Below are 22,345 nucleotides of genomic sequence, written 5' to 3'. Positions count from 1 at the left end.
TGCAATGTTCGGCTTTCAATTATGGCCTTTAGATCGACTTGAAAAAATATAAACCAGTGAGCGGAGCAGTATAGTCGGACGGGGCCGACCATACGATACCCTACTCAACTACCACGAACTCTAACTTTCTGAGGATGTTTATTCCGAGTCTGAGTAATATTTCCTGATATTTGCCCCCTCTTGTACAGCCCCTCTTGTACAGTCCTTCTAATTACTTGTCCAGATTACCTTCACGGTGGGTGTGTTGTGATTTTCGGATTATACTCTACTCGAAAACACACAAAAAATTATGTTTTCGGTCCATTTCATCCCAAAATTTTAATCTGATCATCACTGAAAATTGTAGGCGTTGTTCTTGACCATAACTGGAACTTCATGAAAAATTTCAAAGCCATCAGCGCGATATTTCTCCCTTTAATGTGGTAATGGATTACTAAATAATATCTGAATACGTAAGCACATGTAAATATTTGACTGTAACTCCCACATCTGAGTAGATACATCACTATATTTGGTATCAATTTAAAGGTCAACCACTTCTCTTGGATATGTTATCAACTCCTAGGGTCTACATCCTCCAGGAGTAAATATATATGCCATAGAATACAAATTTTGTCATTTTTCACACAAAAATCAGGGTCCATTTGACCCGCTTATTCTCTGACCCGATCCCCTTCTCCATGCAAAAATTCGCGGTGTTTGGGCCATAATTGCGGCCTCTGGAGCGACCAGAAAAACCGACAAAAATTTAGTATTTGGTCCATTTCATCCCCTAAATATTAACCGATCTTTTCCAAAAACAATAGGGGTCTTCATTGGCCAGAACCCATCCTACATGCAAAATTTCGTGAAGATTGGTCCATAACTGTGGCCTGTATCGTGTTTACAAATTATAATGGACAGACGGACGGACACACATGTCTAGATCGACTCAGCTAGTCGAGATATGACGATCGGTATACTTAAAGGTGGGTCTAGGACCAATATTTCGCGGCGTTACAAACATTTGGGGCTGCACAAAGCTATAATACCCTGACAACATAGTTGTGTAGGGTATAAAAATTAAGTTGTCGTTCCACTTCATCCCGAAAATTATAGGCGTTATTCTTGACCATACCACGATCCACATAGGAAGTAAGTGTAATTCCCACATCCGAGTACACAAGACAATATAATTGGCATCAATTTAAAGATGCAACTTCTCGGGTCTATATCATTTGATATAGAATAAAAATTTTGTAATATTTCACAAAAAAAGTCAGGTTCCAATTGACCCGCTAAATATTGACCGATCTTTATTAATACAAGCATGCTTATTCTTTGACCTGATCCCCTTCTCCATGAAAAAATTCGCGATGTTTGGGCCATAATTGCGGCCTCTGGAGCGACCAGAAAATCAGACAAAAATAAAGTTTTTGTCCATTTCATACCCTAAATATTAACCAATCTTTACCAAAAACAATAGGGGTCTTCATTGGCCAGAAACCATCCTACATGAAAAATTTCGTTAAGATTGGTCCAAACTGTGGCCTGTATCGTGTTTACAAATTTAATGGACAGATGGAGGGACACACATGTCTACATTTGGGGGCTGCACATAGTTGTGTAGGGTATAAATAAGTGGAAAAAAACGGGTTAATGGCTATATGAAGATTTATTGTTTCTTAATAATATTATTTAAAGGCTATAAGAGCTATATACGATACATTTTTAAACATGTTCGTACACCTTCGAAGCTTTAAAGGGGTAAACACATAAGAGGACTTCAGGCTTAGGCCACCTTAACATGGCATCTTTTATTGTAAAATAATTAAGGAGAACGGCGACCAAAATTACGAAACTTAGAACACATCATTCCAGACTCAGTTCAGCACGCTATGCAATATTTCGTGAAAATAGAAGAAATAAATTGGCTTCGGTGCACCATTTACATAAAATCGGACGAAAATATATATGGGAGCTATATCTAAATCTGAACCAATTTCGTCCTTGGGCCACACAAATCAGCTGCACCAAATTTTATCCAAATCGGATTATGAATGCAACCTGTCCTTTACGGAAGGAAGGGCACATGCAAAAAGTAGGGAGTTTAGTCGCCGAAGTTGTCGTCAACGACAATATCGCTTACCCTGTCGCCAAAGTTGTCTTGCATGAATACTGCGACACTTATGTGAAAATTCGGGTGGCGTAGGGGATGATAGATACCAAGCAACGGCTCTGATTGGTTTTAACATGGCGAAGGCTTATCTTGGTCCCTCTTTCATTTCAATTGTGGGCATTGACCTCCCCGCGGAGCCACCTGGGGAGCTATTTTCATCACCCGATGAAATGGTGAGCTAATATGTGCCGCGAGTTCACCCATAAGAACTATAAAAAAATGGGTTGAGGCGTCGTGTTATTTGCCCACTCTCTGAAAATCCAACCTATTATGAAAAAGCAAAGAAAAAGAAAACCAAACCCCTCTAATGTTGACGACCCCCGCAAACGTATAAAGGACCTCGATCCGCGAATCTGCACTTGGAATGTGCGCATGTTGTACAGAACAGGCGCCGTGTTCGCTTTGGCGGATGTACTCAAGAAGTACAAAACCGATATTACTGCCTTACAGGAAATGCGATGGAAAGGGACTGGCGTAAATAAATCAGATGATTACGCCCTGTATTATTGCTGCCATGAAACGAGACATGAATTGGGCTGCGAATTTATGGTTAACAGGAGAATAAAAGATCTCGTCTCCAGATTCACTCGAGTAGATGAGCGAATTGCTATAATCCGTATAAAAGCGAAAGTGAACAGAAATGACAATCTGTACACCAAACGCAAGACGCTTTCTACTCGGTATAAAAACAATAACATTCATGAATATCGGCTCAAAATTGTTTGGCTTACAGCAATTAAAATCAATAAAAATAATTTCTGAAAACATCCTAAACCAAACTTCATTCCCTGTATATTTGGCAACCCTATACCCAAATATTAAATGAGAAAGGGGAAATGCAAATACAGCAATGAACGAACGAACGAAAATAAATTCTGCATTTGCAGTCCATTAAACGAATTGCCGCCATACTCATCAGCAAGAGCTTCAAACGAAATAAAAGTTTGCAGCAACGAAGAACACCCATACAAACGCACGCATTTCCTAAACAAAACCAAAGGCACACACACGAGAGAGAAGAGTATCTCACAGATACTCAGCGCGATAAAGAGTACAAGTTCATTTTGAGATACATTGAGAGCAAAGTGATGTGTTTTGCTTTGTTTTTTCTGTATTTCCTTTTGTTACTGCGTTCTTCGTGTTGGGTGTGTGTGTGTGCATTTAAAACTTAGTGAATTGCTTGCTTGTTGGTTGGGCTTTTTTTTGTACCCCATCAAACAAATGATTTGCAATTTTCTGCCGACGTCGAGGTGGCAGCGCTGTTAACGTTTTCTACTCGACTCTTTGGTAAACACAAATAATGTTGCGCTTTCTGAACTCTCTCTCTCTCGGCTCTCTCTCCCTGTGTGTTATGTATGCTCTGCAGGCGCTTTTTGCGCCTATTAGTATTTTTGTTTGAATTAGAATTCGGTTGTGTGATGAGCGGTGACTGAATGACTGACTGCGTTTTGTTATGTTTGCATGTTGGAAGGAGCTTCGTAGGCAATTTTAACTCTCCCAATGAGTAAAGCTAACGCCGAGTGCGTCTGCGATATGTGTACTACGACGATGTGGTGGGGATACAATGGCATTGGCAACAACTACAACTAAATAGTGGGGCAACATATTGAAATGCGCTCTTTGCATTTTTTTGTTAGAGAACAACAACAACAACAACGGTAATTGAATGAGTGGTGTTGTGCTGCCTTTGCTGCGCTGCCTCTGTTGACAACTCTTGCTTGCGTTTGGTTAGTTGTGCCGTTGTGCTTGTTGTTGTTATTGCTAGTGCTATACTGTACATATGTGTGTGTGCGCCCTGACTGGCATTGCTGCGATTGCTATGCTGCTACTACTACTACTCATGACTGATTCTGCCGACTCTGTTGTGCGGCTTGTGTATTTGCTGAAAGCAAGCAAACCGTGAGTGACACACAACGCAGCCAAAAAGCATACAACAGTGGTTTTCGGTGGTTGGTGGGCCAGAAACGCAATTCACAAATTTCATGTTCGTCTATTCGGACCTAGGTTTCGGAGGTGCTCGCTCGCTCGTCGCAGTGTGTGCACTATTACACGTCTCGTAACGTTTTTTCTTAAGTTTTTGTTCACCGAAATATAAAAAAAAATAAATACAACAAAACAAAAAATTAAAACAAACATCACACAAACAAATTCAATATTATTAATAACAACAACCACAAAAATATTACAATAATACAACAACAACAAAATAAATTAAATAGTTAAACAAATTTCTTTCCACCACCAACTACAACAACAACAATAACATTTGCAAAACATCAAATATCCCCCAAATGAAAGCTACAAGAAAAAATGCATTAAACAAATGACAAAGAATTTTTTTGTATGAAAAAGAAAATTTAAGTTTTGAATGAAAACACTTTCCACGGATTAAAGTGAAGGAAAGCAAAAAAGCATCGTAAAAGCAGTGCAGAAAAAGTGCATCATCTTCTCCTTGCAGTGGAAGCAGTTAAGAAAAAAACGGCAACAGCAACAACAAATTGCAAAAACAAATAAAACCCTTTGCATGGCAGAAAAAGCGGTAATAATTTATTTTTGAAGAAAAAAATATATTTTAGTGATAAATTTAATAAAGAAAAAACAAAAATAAATGAAAAATCAAAGAAGAAAAAAATAAATAAACATAAATTGGATAATAAAGTGACTAAGTGAATTTTCTTTATTAAAGTGCAAAAAGTAAACGAAAAAATAACATAAAATAAAAAACAAATACTAATGTTAATTATTTATTAAAAAATAAAATGAATGCAGACTTCAGCAAATTATTCTTTTTACAAACTACATTTTTTTTAATATTATAAACAGATAAAACTGTAATAAAAAAAAACAAAGATAAAATAAATGTTTAAACATTAAAATTAATAAATAAAAAATAAATAAATGTTTTTTGTCAAAAAATAAAAAAATAATTTTTATTTTACAAACATTAAATCATTTATAAACATTCAAAAATAATAAATGTTTATTGTTAAAAAAAATTATAAAACAAAGTTTTATTTTACAAACATTAAATATATATATATATATATATATAAAATAAAATACAGAATATTATAAAATAAATAAATTATTTTCTATTAATTAAAATGTAAACAAAAAAATTGAGTGAACAGTTGTCAAAAAAATGAGTAAATAATAAAATCAAAAAAGCTGTAAAAACTGCGTGCACTTATGACAATAATGAATATATAAAAAATTAAAAACAACTAAAAACAACTAAAAATATTTAAAAAAATAATAATAATAATAATATATTTAAAAACAATCACTTCTTTTTGCATAAAATTTTCTCAGTGTATACATTGTAAAAAAAAGTTGATGGATTACCCCGAAAGCATGGATTAAAAAACAACTATTTTTTTCAATAAACATATTCTCAGGATAAGTAAAAAAAAATATGTGGGACCTTAACACCTATTGGGTCTATTTCTTGACTAATTTTATTCAAAGAAAATCGCAAAAAAACAACACTAAACCCCTAACTAGATTTTGATCCATATATAATTTTGAAATTAGAAAAATATCAAAAACCCCTACAATTCAATTTTGTTTTCGAAATTCGCCAAACCCAAAGCGAACAGAGAGAGAGAGAGAACAATTTTAAAACGTGAATCTAAGATTAAGTAATTTTTTTTTTTGCTAAAATGTTGACTACAATCCTATCAGTTGGGCGCCATTTATAGAGAAAATGATTTTTTTATTATTTTTTTAATTATTTGCATACACTTGACTTGCTTGCTTTTTCCTAAGAGAAAATCGAAATCAATTTATTATATATCGAGCGATCTTTTTTACGGATAACCAAACAATTAATTTCGGATATAAGATAGGCTAAGTCCAAAAAAAAAATGTATAGAGGAGTATAATATCATAAGGTCTTTACCAAAATTTTGACGACAATCCTACTAATTGGGCGCCATTTCCACAATGAGGACCATATCACACATTTTCTGAATTTTTTTTTCTAATTATTTGCAAGCTTATCACATCGAACGATACTGTTATAGAAACCAAAATCGAGCCAGAAATTTATATATATATGTTGTAGAACCAAAAATATCATGTCCTAATATAATCAGTTACCTTAAAAATTTGAATTGGGCGCCATTTGTGCTGAAAATGGTTGATATTACACATTACACAAACAAATTTCATTTACAAAATTCTTCGATTACAGAAGAAAAAATATAGAGAACATTAATAAAACATGCATCAATGATTTGGCTATCCTCTCAATTAGGCGCCATGTCTTCTACTAAATCACCAACTAAAGAAATTCCTAAAAAATAAAAAAACTCAGACTTCCCTTTTTAGTACCCTGGTGAATTCGAATTCTTTCCCTTATCTGTCAACATCATTATAGTGTTCAGATATATCTGGCCCAACTCTGCAAGAATTCTGAACTGGCTAACTAAATATTTTGCTCTCCTTCAAGATCAGCAAATCTATTGAATAGAAATTATAATAGAGAGTTCGAGTTTAAAATTATCCACATAGTTTAGAATAATTTCGGAGATAGGTCAAACATGTCAGAATATGACAATTTTCTGTCAGTCGGGCAACAAATAATTTTAGAATAAAAAAAATTATTCATAATTAACAAATCAAAAATGCTTAGTTTTGTAAAAATTAATTTTTCCAGCAGATTTCAGACATTTTCATGCCAAATCTTTTTCAACAAAATTGGAACCTTTTTTTCGGACCACAGTCCAGTTAGAACAGAAAATAATTCAAAGCGAACTCATTACGATTTGACTTACGTTTGAAATATATAACGAACCCAGTAAGATTATTCGAAATAGTTCAGACATTGTTCAGATTTGTTCTGAAGAGGGAAATAATTTTAATAATTAATAGTTATCTTTTAATAGTTGATATTTTTCCGTACGGAACTCAACAAGACACAAAAGTCGAAGTTGAAGTCTTATTCAAACCTATAGGAAATATTGTAAATAAAGCAAAAAAAGGAACTCCAAAGTTGACAACACATTATTGCAATCTTCTTTATGATGGGGATCGAAAACCTTATGATGAGAACTGCTGTTTTTGGTAAATTTTGTAATTTTCTTCTTTTTTCGTATTCCTAAAACCTCTAAAATCTCTAGACCCTCAAAGTATCAAAATTCGTACAATACAAAATTGCTGTAGGTTTTCTATTAAGTCAATTATAGATCCCTATTTAAAATATATTTTAATCATAATGTTTTATTTTTACTGTCAGCTGTTATATTAAAAAGTAATGTATTCAATTGTAGGAAATGTTTATATTTTCGGGTTGGCTATTTTAATGTTTCGAAGTTAGATTAACCTATAAAATTTGAAATCCCCAAAATATTCAAAATCGGTAAATAAAAAACATTTCCGATTCCGCACAAATACAACTATAGATCCCTATTTGTTAGCTGGTTTAGACAGATGTTTAAAATTTTGGTAGTAGCTGTTCAAGATATAATTTATTGTTTATACTTAAAAATATTTTTTCATTAACAAATTATTTTTAAGATATAACGATACTCGACTTAATAGGGTCCGAAATGGGAATTTGAACTCAGTAATGACTCACAGTTTTTTTTTTTTTTTGTGATAGAAATCTATGTTTGTAATTTATTTCCTCTCTTACATTGGGACCAATGTTTTTATTGTCTAATTTTTTGGCAGTTTTTTTTTATCCAATATCAGGATATTTGGATATGCCAAATTTTCCTAAGAATTATTTCTTCTCCCAAATTTTATGCTTGAATTCTATGTTTATTGATTTCAATTTATAATTTTAAATTCATTTGGTTATTTAGGGATTGAAAATTAATATTTTTAAATTTTATTTCCAAATATAAGATTTATAATCCTTGAGCTCTCTACTAAATAATGACCATCTTTTTAAAAAATTTTATCATTTACTTCCAAAAGAAGTTAGAAAACCTCCCCTCCCCATACTACTTTTCAATTCGCATTTTTTTGTTTGTTTTTATCTAAACACTGCAGTACAAATAAAAAATCAAATCAAACTAAACCGACAAAAAACAATCATCAAAAAAAAACGTTCTACATATACACAACATGCACTTTAGATTAGATCGTAGTCAGTCGTCATCATCCCCTTTTTGACTGCATAGCCTGCCTAGACATATCCTTTATTATTTTCCCCCTCTCTCTCTCTCTCTCTCTCTCTGTCGGCATACATTCACTGCAATGCACTGCCACCAAGGGGGAAAACGACGAAATGAAAATCTTATCAGAAATCTTACTATGAATTTTCCAATGAATGATTTTACATGAATTGGAAATTTTTTAAAAAAAAAAAGAAAAAAAAACAAAAACACCACAACACCCCATTTAAAAGGAGGGTTGATACGATGGTTGCAATGCAGTTAAAATACAGCTGTTCAACTACAACTACTACTGTAACTGCTGCTGTTCCTGCTGCCACTGCTTCGGCTGCATACACACACGTTCCGCATTTGCAAACAGAACAAAAACAAAAGCCGGCTTTCTCTTAATGTAAATTGATGGGTGGTGGTGGTTGCAATCGGGTGGTAGTTTGAATTGCAAGGATTCTCCTTGGTGATGTGAATGAGGATGATGATGATGACGACGACAACGATGTTACTGCATAAACGTAACAAAATTGTGTACTACTTGTATATCCTGCTGAGGGGTTTTTCACAATTATGCAGTATTGCAGTTTTTTCCTTAATATAAAAATGCATATAAAAATGTTGAGTGTATGTGTAGATGTATAGAAGGCATAAGTGCTTGGAAGTTAGGATGATGCCATAGACTGCAAGACACCACTGAAATTTGTTGTAGACTTTTTAAGATTTGTTGTGCTGTGTGCGATTTTCCATAGCCCAGCAAACATTTTTGCGGATTGAAACCAAAAAATATTATTAAAACACATTTCTAAAAACAAATATATATAATTATTAAAACAAAATTAACTATAACTATCTTGAATCCAGCAAATATTTTGCATGATTTAAAAACATAATTTGAAAAAAATTGAATTTAATTTTAATAATTTAATATTTAATTAGGTTAAAAGGTTGGCCTCTAAATATTTTAAAGAAATTCTGTGAACGATCGAACTAAATAAAACATGTTCTTCATTGTAATTTCCATACTCCATTGAGAAATATAAACAAAATTAAAAAAACTCCGAGATTATAGCTCCGATAGGCCCTCAAAGAATAATTTCAATTTAAAAAATATTTCAAAGTTTCAAATTTATTTAAAATATTTGAGAATGATAGACTGTTTTACAATTAATTATTGCAAGCCTGATTGGCTTTTAAAATATTAAAAAAAATCTAAAAAATTAAAATTTACATATCTTGAAAATAAAGATTTTTTGTGTAGATTATTTATTTAATTAAATTTAGTTCTGATTAGCCTTCAAATTTAATTTTTTTCATGTATCCCTTTTTTATTTTTGTTTTCCTTTGATGGTCCTTCAAAAAATAGTATTAAAGGGAAATGGTTTAAAACCCATTCTATTAGCCTTTGAAACAAATAAAAAAAATATCCTCGATTGCTGATTTGTTAATCCGTCAAAATCCAAGAATTACATCCCACTTGACCTTCATAAAATTAAATAAATATTATTTAAAAATTTTGCTAATAACTATAATAAACAATCGACATTAAAACAAATCAGAATAATTTTGATCCCAAAAAAAATCCTCACTTTCTCTTTAAAATCATTTTTAAAAAAAATTCCTGATTATAGTCCTTGACAAAAATTGAGAAAAAAATTAAAATCCTTCAAAAGTAAGCAAAAAAATATATTTTATTTTCTCACAAAAAAAGACTAAAAAAAATATTAATAAAAATCTAAAATATTCATAAAAATATTCAGGATCCTATAGGCCTTTACAGACCTCATGATTGCCCTTGCATGACAATGATTTGATTGTATTTCGAAAAATATTCCTTTGAGAAACTACCGATTTTAGCTCAGATTGCTAAGGAATAGGAACCGAAGTGGACATTTTAAACTCGTAAACCGCCATTTATAGTCCTGATTCTCATTGAAAAAATCCAAAATTGTACGTCTTCAAAAAATTTTTTGAAATGCTCTTGTTTGAACCTCTCAAATTTTCAGGAAAGATTTCTGATACCCTACAAAAAATTTCTTATGAAAATTTTAAGTAATCTTAAAAAAAATATGCTAAAAAATCCTCGTTTGTAGCTCTGATTGTCCTTAAAAACATATTATAATTATGTTTATTTTAAGAAGATTTAGAAAGGCCAGCGTTGCCCAATGTCCCTTGGAAAAAATATAAAAATATTATTTTTTTTTTAAATAATAATCATCGCATACATGGACGTACGCAGGGGGGAGACCCCCTGGGCCGAAATGAATTTTTTCACAGTAAATTTATGTTTGCAACAGCATTTTTTTTCATTTTGTACTACCGGGCCCCCCTCCGATATGAAATCCTGTGTACGTTGCTGGTCGTATAATATTTTTTAAAAGTTTAGGAATGCCATCCCGAATACCCTTAAAAAATTATTAATAGTAAAAAATGGAAAAACTTTTTTTTAAATATGGTCAACATAATTTTAATGCTCCATAACTCATATACTATGAATTGAGATGTTTGCTGGGTTAATAGTAATTAAAACCTTTAGGCTATTCGTAGGTAGTTCTCCTTGTAATATATTTATTTTCTTCTTTTAATCATCAATTTTTGATGGGTTATTTGGTTTGAAATAGTATTTTTTCCTATTCTATTTTCTTTTTCGTCACCTCCATTCCGAACAATTTTTCTTAGGTATGTTTGCTGGGTTATCCGCACCATATGAAAGTTTGTTTTTCTTGTGTGTGTGTGTTGATTTTTATTTCGTGTGCAAGTGTTTTTCATTTTTTCCACTCCACTCTGCTCTGCTCTCGGTTATCCATATTCATATTTAATTTAATGGACTCTAAAACCCCTAATTATCATTACCAACGTAATTATCATTCACTACGACGTCATCATCATCGTCGTAGTCGTACACTTTGCATGCGGCTTATTGTATTGTTGTTGTTGTAGTATTTTATTTTCTTTTTTGAGGAGATTTTTTATACGATACAATTCAATGAAATCCTGCAAGAGTATAATACAGAGAATGAGCAAGAGAGCGAGAATAAAGGACATACAGGCACACAACATATCACAGCAGAAGAGTAGGAAAGAAAAAAAACTGAAAGAAAAACAAATAATTGCATGCAATGGGGTTGTTTTTCAAAGTTGTTTTTTATTTGCCTTTTGATTTATTACTCTTGCATTGGAGGAAAAATTAATGAAAACTTGATTTGTTTGGATGTTTTAATAAAACATTTTTTAGGAATTTGATTTAAAAAAATCTATTTTTAAATCTTCGTTTTTATTTAAAAAAATCGAGACGTTTATGTTTAAAAAAAATATTGGAAAATTATTAAATAGCAATTTTCACAAAAAAAAATTTAGAAATTTGAATTAAAAAAATATATATTTTTTTAAACCACAATTTGAATTAAAAAATCTATTTCCATTTTTTTTTTTAAATCTACGTTTATATCTACAAAAATATTTTTCAAGACGTTTGTATTAAAAAAAAGATTGGAACATGTATTTTTCAAATATTTTATATTAAATTTTAATCTTTCATAAAATTAGAAATTAGAATTTAGAAATTTGAATTAAAAAAAATCTTATTTTTTTAAAACCACAATTCTTTTCAACAAATTGTTTTTTAATCCACGTTTATGTTTCAAAAATATTTTTCGGGGCGTTTATCCACGTTTATATTGAAACATTTTTTTTTTAATCCACGATTATATTAAAAAAAAATATTTTATACTAAATTATTTTTTAGCACAAAAATACTTTATCTAAAAAATCTGCGTCTATTTTATTTTCTACAAGACAATTTTTTTCAATCCATATACTGAGAAATTATTAAAAAATTATATTAAAAAATTATTATTACAAAAATATTAATTATTGAATAAATTATTATTTTAATAAATATTATTAAAATAATTAAAAAAAAATATAATAAAACCAATTACTAATATAATAATTATTTAATTTCAATTAATATTTTTTTGTTCTTTTCTCCTTACAGATAATTATCCTTTTTCGCATCGGCTTCCAAGTGACAACAAAATGTCAACAACGGCAATGCATAATCAATTAAGCAGAACAACAACAACTGCCAACAACTCAAGAAAACAACAACAACAAGAATTTAATCTTACGCAGAAACCGAAAATGGTTGTAATGTGAAAATTAAAATACAAAAATAAAAAAAAACATTTTCAAAAACATGAAACATTTTTGGCATACAAATTAACAAAAACAAAATTAAATTGGCTTAATAAAGAAAAAAACACACATTTCGGTAAAATAAAAAAAACATTTTTGGCAAAAAAAAAAAAACAAATTTTGGCATATTTTAGTAAAAAACACAAAATTCCAAAAGAAGTGTAAAAAAAACAAAAAATTTTGTAAAATAAAATCTATTTCGGCATAAAACAAAAATATTACAAAATAATATTCATTAATTTCCCATAATTATGTAAAACAAAATAAAACACAACATTATATACAAAAATATCTATTCAAAAATAAAAAACATAAAAATCATATAAATTATCATCTTTATCATCTAAAACAAAAAAATACAAAATATATATTAATTAAAAATTAAAGAAAAATAAAAATTAAAATTTTTAATGTAACTTTTAAATAATATTTTTTAATTAAAAAACCCCGCCTCCTCTTTACAAATGAGGACGTAAAATACAAAAAAGTGTAATTCATTAAAGAAAATACATTTTTGGTTTTGAAAAAAATTATATTCAAACAAAAAAGTTACAACAATCACCGGAGAAACTTTTCACAACAAATTGGGAACTATTTTCAAAATTATTGGTTTGGACACACACAACAGCAAACTTTGAACACAACAACAATAGTTTTAAAAGTTTGCTAGTAAAAATTTCGTTTCGATCTAAAAAAAATAAAACAACAACAAGCAAAAACAAAACAAAAAAAAACTTTTTTATAAAAAAAAAACAAAATATTTCTTCGAGTGAAAAAATATTCAAAACATCATCCCGAAAGGAACACTTTGAATAGAGAAATCTATTGCAGTGATATTTCTATTACAAAAAAGGTAAGTTGAATTTTTTTAAAGAAATAAATCTATTTTTTTTTTTGAAATATCCAAGCAATAAAATCTGATTTTATTTATTAAAAAATCTATTTTGTAATTGTTTTTAATATTTTTTTTTAATTATTTAAAAAACTAATTAATTTCAAAAAGATATTAAACATTTTCAAATATTTAAAAAAATCCAACATACAAGTTTTAATACAATTTTAATTAATTAAAATTTTTTTTAAAAATTAACAAATATTTTAAAAAATCCAAAATATTTTTTTTCATATATAGTTTAGTTTTTTATATTTTTTAAATAAAATTTGAAATCGAAATATTTTAAAAATCCAAAATATGTTTTTTTTCAAAAATAGTTTTTTTTTTTTTGTATATTGTTTTAAATCAATTTTGAAATCGAAATTCTTTTCCAATACCAACAAAATCGAAAGTGAAAATTTTATTTTGTATTGTATTATGTTATTCGTCAAGTTACTGCAGGCTTTCAAAATTAATATTCAAATAATGTTTCACTACGGTTGTTGTCGTAATTGAATTGACGACGACTTCCCCCACAAGAACAACAACATGATAATTATGTTATTATTTTATTTATTTTCATTAATAATTTCCCTTATTGCACTTGTGACCTTATTTGTGTGTATGTGTGTTGAGAACTGTTTCTTGTGTGCGGAAACTCTTTGCCTATGACGACAATTACAGCATATTAATAAACTTAATTAATGACAATAATTTTCATTACCAATAAAAAATATATAGTAAAAATAATAAACTTACAAAAAGATAGGGAATAATTTGGAATTTTTTTTTTTTGTTTTTGGAAGTGACGAAATTGGACTGCCCTGATACAACATATTAACATGACAAAATAATAAAAGTAATTTTTATTACAAAAAATGGGAACAGTTAAATTTTTGTTTGGAATGACAAAAATTAGACTGCTCTTTATGGCCAAATTTCTAATGCAAAAAGTTGGCAAAAACATTGGACATCTCAGCCATCCTATTACACCAAATTAATTAAAAAATATATTTGAAAAATATTTGTAAAAATTATTTTTTAGGGTACCAAACATTGGACAGCACTTCAAAGTCAAAATATGACCACATATATTTAAAGTAAATTCAATTTAAATTAATTAAAATAATTTTAATTACAAAGAAAAAACCTCGGAAACAAATAAAAATATTTTAAGTGCCATAGATTGGACATCTCTTTAAAGTCCAACTCAAAGAAAACATATATACATAGTTATCCTAACTGCAACAAATGGGATTTTTTATATATTTCAAAAATTCACTGAATGAATCTGCCTCATTAATGGAATGTTTATTTTTTTCAAGTGCCAAGAATTGGGCAGCTCTGTAAAGTCAATTTAAAAATAATTCTCACAACTGTAATAACAATTTGATTGTTTTCTTTATATACTGAATGTATTTGCATCTCCAATGGGTAGATTTAGAATTGTTATTGTTTAAAGTGCCAAAAATTTGACAGCTCTGCAAAATCCACCCATTACTTAATATTATTAGAGTAAATTAGCGAATTTATATTTTATGACAAAAAACAAACACTAAGAACATTTAAAAATTTTTGAAGTGCCAGCAATTGGACAACTCTGTGCATATTACTAATGGCAATTATTGACAAATATTATTTCTTATTGAAGGTAGGCAAATTAAGGAATTTATTTTTATGACAAAACACAAACATAAAGAAAAAATTTTTGAAGTGCCAAATATTGGAATGCTCTTTGCAGGACAGCACTCTGAAATTATCTTATTCAAGCATATTGATAATGTTTATTATTGAAAATATATTTTTTATGATTTTTATTAAAAAAAAAACAATTAAAAATTATTTTTCAAGTGCCAAAGTTTGGACAGCTTTGTGAAGTCTTATCAAAAACAAATAGGTTAGGTTAATTATTGAAAAATAATATTTTTTATTAAAGGTAGGCAAATTAAAGAATTTATTTCTATGACAAAAAACAAACAGAGAACAATTTTTGAAGTGCCAAAAATTGAACTGCTCAAATCATTTTAATAATGTTAATTATTGAAACATATTATTTTTTTTATTGAAAAAAAATCACAATTAAAATTTTTTCAAGAGCCAAAGATTTGACATCTCTGTAAAATCATCTTATTCAAGTATATTGACAATGTTTTTTTATTGAAAAAATAATTTGTATGATTTTTATTAAAAAAAAAACACAACACACACACACACACAATTAAAATTCAATTTTCAAGTGCCAAAGATTGGACAGCTTTCTAAAGTCCTATCAAAAACAAAAAAATATTGAAAAAACTAGGTTTTTTAATGAAAATAATTGTCTAATTAAAAATGTTATCAAGTGCCACGCATTGGAAGGTCTGTAAAGACCATAAAAATATACTTCCCACAACTGGAAGAAAAAATCGATTTTTGTTATATATTTTTCTTAAATTTTTGTTTTTTATTATTTATTTATTATTTATTTTTTTAATGCCCTGCACATTTTCTCTTTTTCCCCTTGTGAAGTGCCTAATTGGACAGATCTGAAAAGTCCATAAAATACTTCCCACAATTGCAAGGAGAATGCCATTTTCGTTTAATTATCTTCATAGATTATTTTTTAATTCCCTGAATATTTTCTCTGCATCCCTTTATGGAGTGCCTAAGGCAGCCCACCCTTGGCAATAGCACAACAGGTGTATTTGCCTCTCCCCCGAATTTTCTTAACGATCATTAAGACTTCACCATTATCACAAGTTTTTGTAAAGATAATTTATCAATTGCACAACTCTAAAACAACAAAATATGGTTCGATGCAATCATGTTCCACGTACGAGTACGTACATACTGTACGCATTATATGTTGTAATACCCGAGATGCATATCTGCATTTGTTGTTATGACGTCATACGCAATGGCTTGGACAAATGTTTTATGTATTTCCAAATATTTGAAATTTTTTTGGAATATAAACATAATTGAAATGGCCCTAACTTCACCTCCTCCTACTCGCCCATTGAACATCATCAACATTTTGGTGTTGCGTATTTTTTTCTTCGTCTTCTACTTCTCTGGCGTCTCTAGCCACCTAAAGCTATGCGTTTTTATGAATGCTCTTCTTTGAAACTACAACATTTAGCGGCTTTCTTGTTATTGCTACATACAACAACAAAGCACACACAACATAATTTACGCACCAAAACTATGCCTCCCAAAAAAATGTTTCAAATGACGTTATTAACGATAGGCCCAACAAAAAAAAAATAAATGAAGAAGCAGAAACAGCAGCGGCAGCAGCGGCAGCAGCAGCAGCCAAAAAATGAGCTCATTGCGTTAATGTGACCTAGTTTTTGTTTTCGGTTGCGTTAGATAGTGTCGTTTGATGTTGCTGTTGTTGTTATTGTTTTATGTAAGTATTATTTCGGAATTGGGAACATTTCCCTTAGTATTAGTAAATAAACCAACGCATAATATGCGTGTGTGCGTGCATGTGCCGGTTGTATGCCGTGCCTATGCGTTTGTATGTCAGCAGTGTGTACAAATAAAAAAAATATACGAAAATTAGGTCTATGTCGACATGATCATCATCATAACGCACAAAACGAATGAACGAACGAACGAGGGAGCAAATGAATGAGCGAACTCACGCACAAAACCCAGCAACCGAATGAATGTGCAGTCAGGGCTGCCAGATATTTTTTTGGGAAAATCGTCAAAATGACGATTTTTTTTATCAAAAATCGTCAAAAATTTAAATACGCACATTTAGATATATTTAAATATATTTTTTTATTAAAGGGAACATAAAAGAGGTATTCAATTTATTAAACACGTTTTTTTAAAGCAAATCGAGAAATTCATTTATTTTATAAATAAATATTAGAATAGTCATTTCGACTTTAATAAAGTCATTCATTTTGAAATGAAATATTTGTGTTAATCATTTTCAACATGTCGGTTTTAATTAACGTATCATAACAATTTGTTTTGTTAACTTTTAAATAATCTTTGGTATAAATTTCTCCATTGAGCCTTATTGGGGGAAATATATGGAAATTCTTTAAGGATATCGAAAATGAATTATTCTTTTCATTACTAATATACGTGGGACTTATCATAGATACAATTTTAAAAATGCTTTCAAATCGAATCTTTTTAAAATTGTAATAACTTTGTATAAATTGAAACTTAAATTTAATATAACAACTTTTCCGTTCACCAATTTTCTTCTATTTGCCCGTGTCATAAAACAACAACCGTTAACTTTTATTTGTTTTGTTGCTGTCTACCCAGAGAATGGCACAGCTGATTGGTAGTTTTTCATATATCTGGGTAAACTTAAACTGTTGTTGGCTTTGTAACAATACAAAGTATACCTCACACACATATGCCAAATATTCATATTCTTTTTACTTTTTCTTTCGCTTTATACATTTTTGATGTTGCCATAACAAAAAGAACCCAAATATTGCAATATTATTAAAATGACCAAAAATCGTCATTTTTTGGGCAAAAATCGTCAAATCGTCATTTTTCAATTTTTGACCAAAAAATCGTCAAAATGACGATAAATCGTCAAATCTGGCAGCCCTGTGTGCAGTGTCAGTACCCAAAAAGTCTCTGAAAACAAAAATGCTTTGCTGAAGAGTAATCCAATCAACCCCTCTTTGAAACCGAACATGCGGTAGCTTCGAAAAATGCCGAATGCTCTATTTGTGCGTTTTGATTTTTTCCTCATTAATGTGTGCAGCAAAATGATTGCTGAAGCACAAAATATTATATTGGGGATTTCCGACACTAAACCTCATGGACCGAAAAAAGTAGGGATCGGTTTTAAAGGGATTTTGAGTAGAATTTTCAACGAAAGAATGTAATGGAAGCCTCTTTTTTGTGAAGGAAGGAAACCCTGGAATGATGGTAGCCCGTATCTGGTCTGATAGCTCATTTTATTTGTCTTCAAAAATTGCGACAATTTCTCTTCATCTTGAATAGAACCGTTGCCTACAGAAAGAAGACATTTAATTTCGCTCTGATAGACCTTAATTAACATCCCAAAAGAAAAAATATAGCTCCTACATTTTTTCATTAAAATTTGCGACCACGACTTCTTATCGAGAGTAGAACCTTCACAATGAGAAGATAGTATTGTTCGCTCTTAATATTATAGGTGTTCTCTTTGTCTAGGACGGCCTATCTGGTCTTACTTTGATTACGGACAAACTTGGTTAGATCGATGGACAATCAAAATAGTACCCAATGAAATACTTTTATATGCTGCCGAAATATATACACCTAAGTCTGTTTTTACACGGTAGATTGGTTCCAGAAGAAGCCGTGTAAATAAACCGTGTAAAATAGACATTGATCTTATACATAAAGGGAATTCCCCTAAATTAGTGCTATTCACATTTGCTTTGACCAGTAAAATTTTTTTGGGCGCGCTAAAGGGGAATTCACTTCACTCGCAAACTATCGATACTATTGATGGTTTCAGACTTTTTTCTTTCATAAATACTTTTTTGTGATATGAACATACTTCGCAAAAATTAAATTTGACAAAAAAATGTAAGTACATAAAATTTCAAATCGTGCTAAATGGAATAAAATCGTCTAAAAAAATTAAAACTATTAAATGTTCAAATCGTTTTATATCAAAACCGTGTAAAAACAGACTTAGGTGTATTAGAAAATGCGCTTTGGACCCTCAAAATACTTATAAATGGGTTGGACCTTTATATAGAGACTATACCAATGAGACCTCAATATATAAAACTCGAACCTACTCGATGAGATGAAAAATGTCTGTTATTCTCAAAATTCCGAAATTTGGCCCGATATTGATAATGTACCGATACACTGAAAGAAAAAGCTTCATAACATAAATGAAATCTTACGTTCCATCAATGAAATTTGTCATGGATTTCATTAATAAAATGACAAACATTCCCTAATGAAATGCAACATCTTCATTAATGCAATGAAAAATGTTCATTAATTTAATGAAACTTATTCATCAAAGCTGTGAAAAACATGCAATGAAAAACATTCATTAATACAAAGAAAAAATTTACTTAATGCAATGAAAAAAAATTATGAATGCAATGAAAAAATTTCATGAATGCAATGATACTTCTGCATTAAAATTTATCGGTATACTGATAAATTTAGGTATGGAAATTTGACAGTAAATCAAATTCATTAATACAACGATACTTCTTCATTAATGTAATGAAAGTTCTACATTAACAAAATGTCAAACATTGCCTAATGAAATGCATCTTCTTCATTAATGCAATGAAAAATGTTCATTAATTTAATGAAACTTATTCATCAATGCTGTGAAAAACATTCATTGATACAATGAAACATCTTCATTAATGCAATGGAAAAATATAATTTATTGCAATGAAAAACATAATTTGGTTGAAAACTCCCCAAAATACTGAAATGTTGGTGGTGCCGTTATATGGAGGCTAACCCAAAAAAGTGAAGCAATATAGATAATTTTCAGCGGGAAGATTTACTACCTAAATTAAACTCGAAATACCGAATTAAAACCAGGAAAAATTATCTTATTTGAACCCCATCTAAATATCTCTTAAAGGTCTCGTACTGGGGTTTAATCAGGCAGACAAAATGGGCCTGAAATCAATAATACATTTTCCAACAAAAAATCGAATCACATACAAAATTTCTCTTTTCAAATATTGCTTCAATATACATATATTGGAAGATTTCATAATTATATTTCAACAAATATTTGCTTTCAGCACACAAGTGATCGTTTGTACTCGTCGATAGTATTTATGTGTGAAGGGTGTGGTTTGTTCATGTAAAACAAAACCCCAAAGAGCTTTTTTTGTATGATTTTCCAAGAAAAAAAAGCTGCAATTCAATGCATACAATTACAGAATAGTTCACCAACATATTGATAAAAATCATCAAACATGCTTGCAGCAACTAGCTAGAATTACAAAAAAAAATCTTCAAACTAAATTCTTATAAGAAAATAGCGGATATAATGAATTACAATTTGTAGCCCTAATGACTTCGGAATGAATATACTCACTATTTTATTAGAGAGAGGAGGAAACAAAATAACCTTTCAAACCTTTCTCAATTTTGGCAATTGTCAGTTCGATTTGGGATTCACTTAAATAGTATTTGTGATATTACAAGCAATCGGAAGTGCGTAATAGACCTATTTGTGTGTGAGCGTGTGTGTGTGCGCGTTAAATTACGGGAAGCAACAAATACTAATGAATTGCTAGTAGTGGTTGCACAAGCTTTTTTGTTTGTTGTTTTGTTTTTCGTTTCTTTTTCGTTTCTTTTTCTTGGGAGTTGCAATTAAATAGAATCCGACAGACAGACAAACAAATCATGTTTACAACAACAACAAAAAACATCAACAAAACTTTGTCGGCCAAAACGACAAGACAATAGGGGTATTCTTCTTCAACTATGGGCGATTTCCGTTTCAACTTCTTTAGCGCTTGTGTTTTGTATTGTTCATTTGTTGGCCCAAAAAAAGCCTAAATAGCTATGTACGCACAATGTACCTACCTAGTCCATGCAAGTTATGTTGTGTGCGTTTTGTTTTATTTTACAAAAATATGTAATTCTAAGAAAATGTTTGTCTTCGTCTAATTTTTGTTTTTTCATTTACAATTGTTAAGAAAACATATGAACTTTAGGAATATGTATATACATACATGTGATTAACCAATCCACTACAATATTACAAATGTATGTCTTTCACAATTTGCTATTACAACCCTAAAGCAAAAGAAGAAAATTGAAACGGAAGGTATACTAAAAGTCACAATGCCTGATTTTTCTTTAACATAAATTGAAGTATATATTAGAAAATTCGCTTTGGACCCTTAAAATACTTATAACTGGGTTGGACCTTGGCTATACCCAAATATCGATCTTTATTGGTAAAAAGGTTAGTCGCCCATTGAGAGCTCAATACATAAAACTCGAACCTACTCAATGGGGAAAACGTCTGTTATCCTCAGCATTCCGAAATTTGGCCCGATATTGATAATGAACCGATACACTGAATGAAAAAGCATCATAACATACATGAAATGTTACATTCCATCAATTAAATTTGTCATGGATTTTGAACCAATAGCTTCACTGAATTAATGAAAAAAGTTTTAAAGAAGAAAAGTGAAACGGAAGGTATACTAACCGTCCCTGTGTTAAATTTATGGAGATTATTTTTGTAAGGATTTTTATTTCTGATATCAATTTCATTGATTTATTAGGACGAATGTGGGTGATGGCTAAAATTTACATATATACCATACCCTACAAAACTAAGTTTTCACCTTTGATTATACCGATCATCATATCTCGACTAGCTGTGTCGATCTAGACATGTGTGTCCGTCCGGCCGTCTGCCTGTCTGTCCATTATAATTTGTAAACATGATACAGGTCACAATTATGAGGCAATCGTCACGAAATTTTGCATCTAAGATGAGTTCTGGCCTTCTGTGTGAAAAATGATATTACTTCTGTAGGACATGGACCCGAGAAGATGATAGTAAATCCAAGAGGAGTGGTTGACCTTTAAATTGATACCAATTATGTGGTTGTTTTTCACTCAGATATGGAAGTTATACGTAAATATTTACAGGGGACTGATATTGTTACAGGAGTGAAATGTCACGCCGGTCGCTTTGAAATTTTTTCCGGTTATGGTCAAGGACGAAGCCTATAATTTTCGGTAATGTTAAGATGATTTTTAGGGGGTGCAATGAGGAGGACATGGACCCGAGAAGTTGATAGTATATCCAAGAGCAGTGGTTGACCTTTAAATTGATACCAATTATATTGTTGTATGTACTCGGATGTGGAAGTTATACGTAAATATTTAAAGGTGACTATGTGTTATGATATTGTTTAGTATTACTATTACCCCACTAGAGGGCAAAAATGTCGCGTCGATCGCTTTGAATTTTTGCATAAAGTTCTGGTTATGGTCAAGGACGAAGCTTATAATTTTCAT

Source organism: Musca vetustissima, unplaced genomic scaffold (genome assembly GCF_032173495.1).
Source record: "Musca vetustissima isolate MV318-11 ecotype Yass unplaced genomic scaffold, APGP_CSIRO_Mvet_v1 utg19120, whole genome shotgun sequence".
In the NCBI taxonomy this organism is placed as follows: domain Eukaryota; kingdom Metazoa; phylum Arthropoda; class Insecta; order Diptera; family Muscidae; genus Musca; species Musca vetustissima.
The sequence above is the reverse complement of the archived record's forward strand: the minus strand, read 5'-3'. Positions refer to the sequence as shown.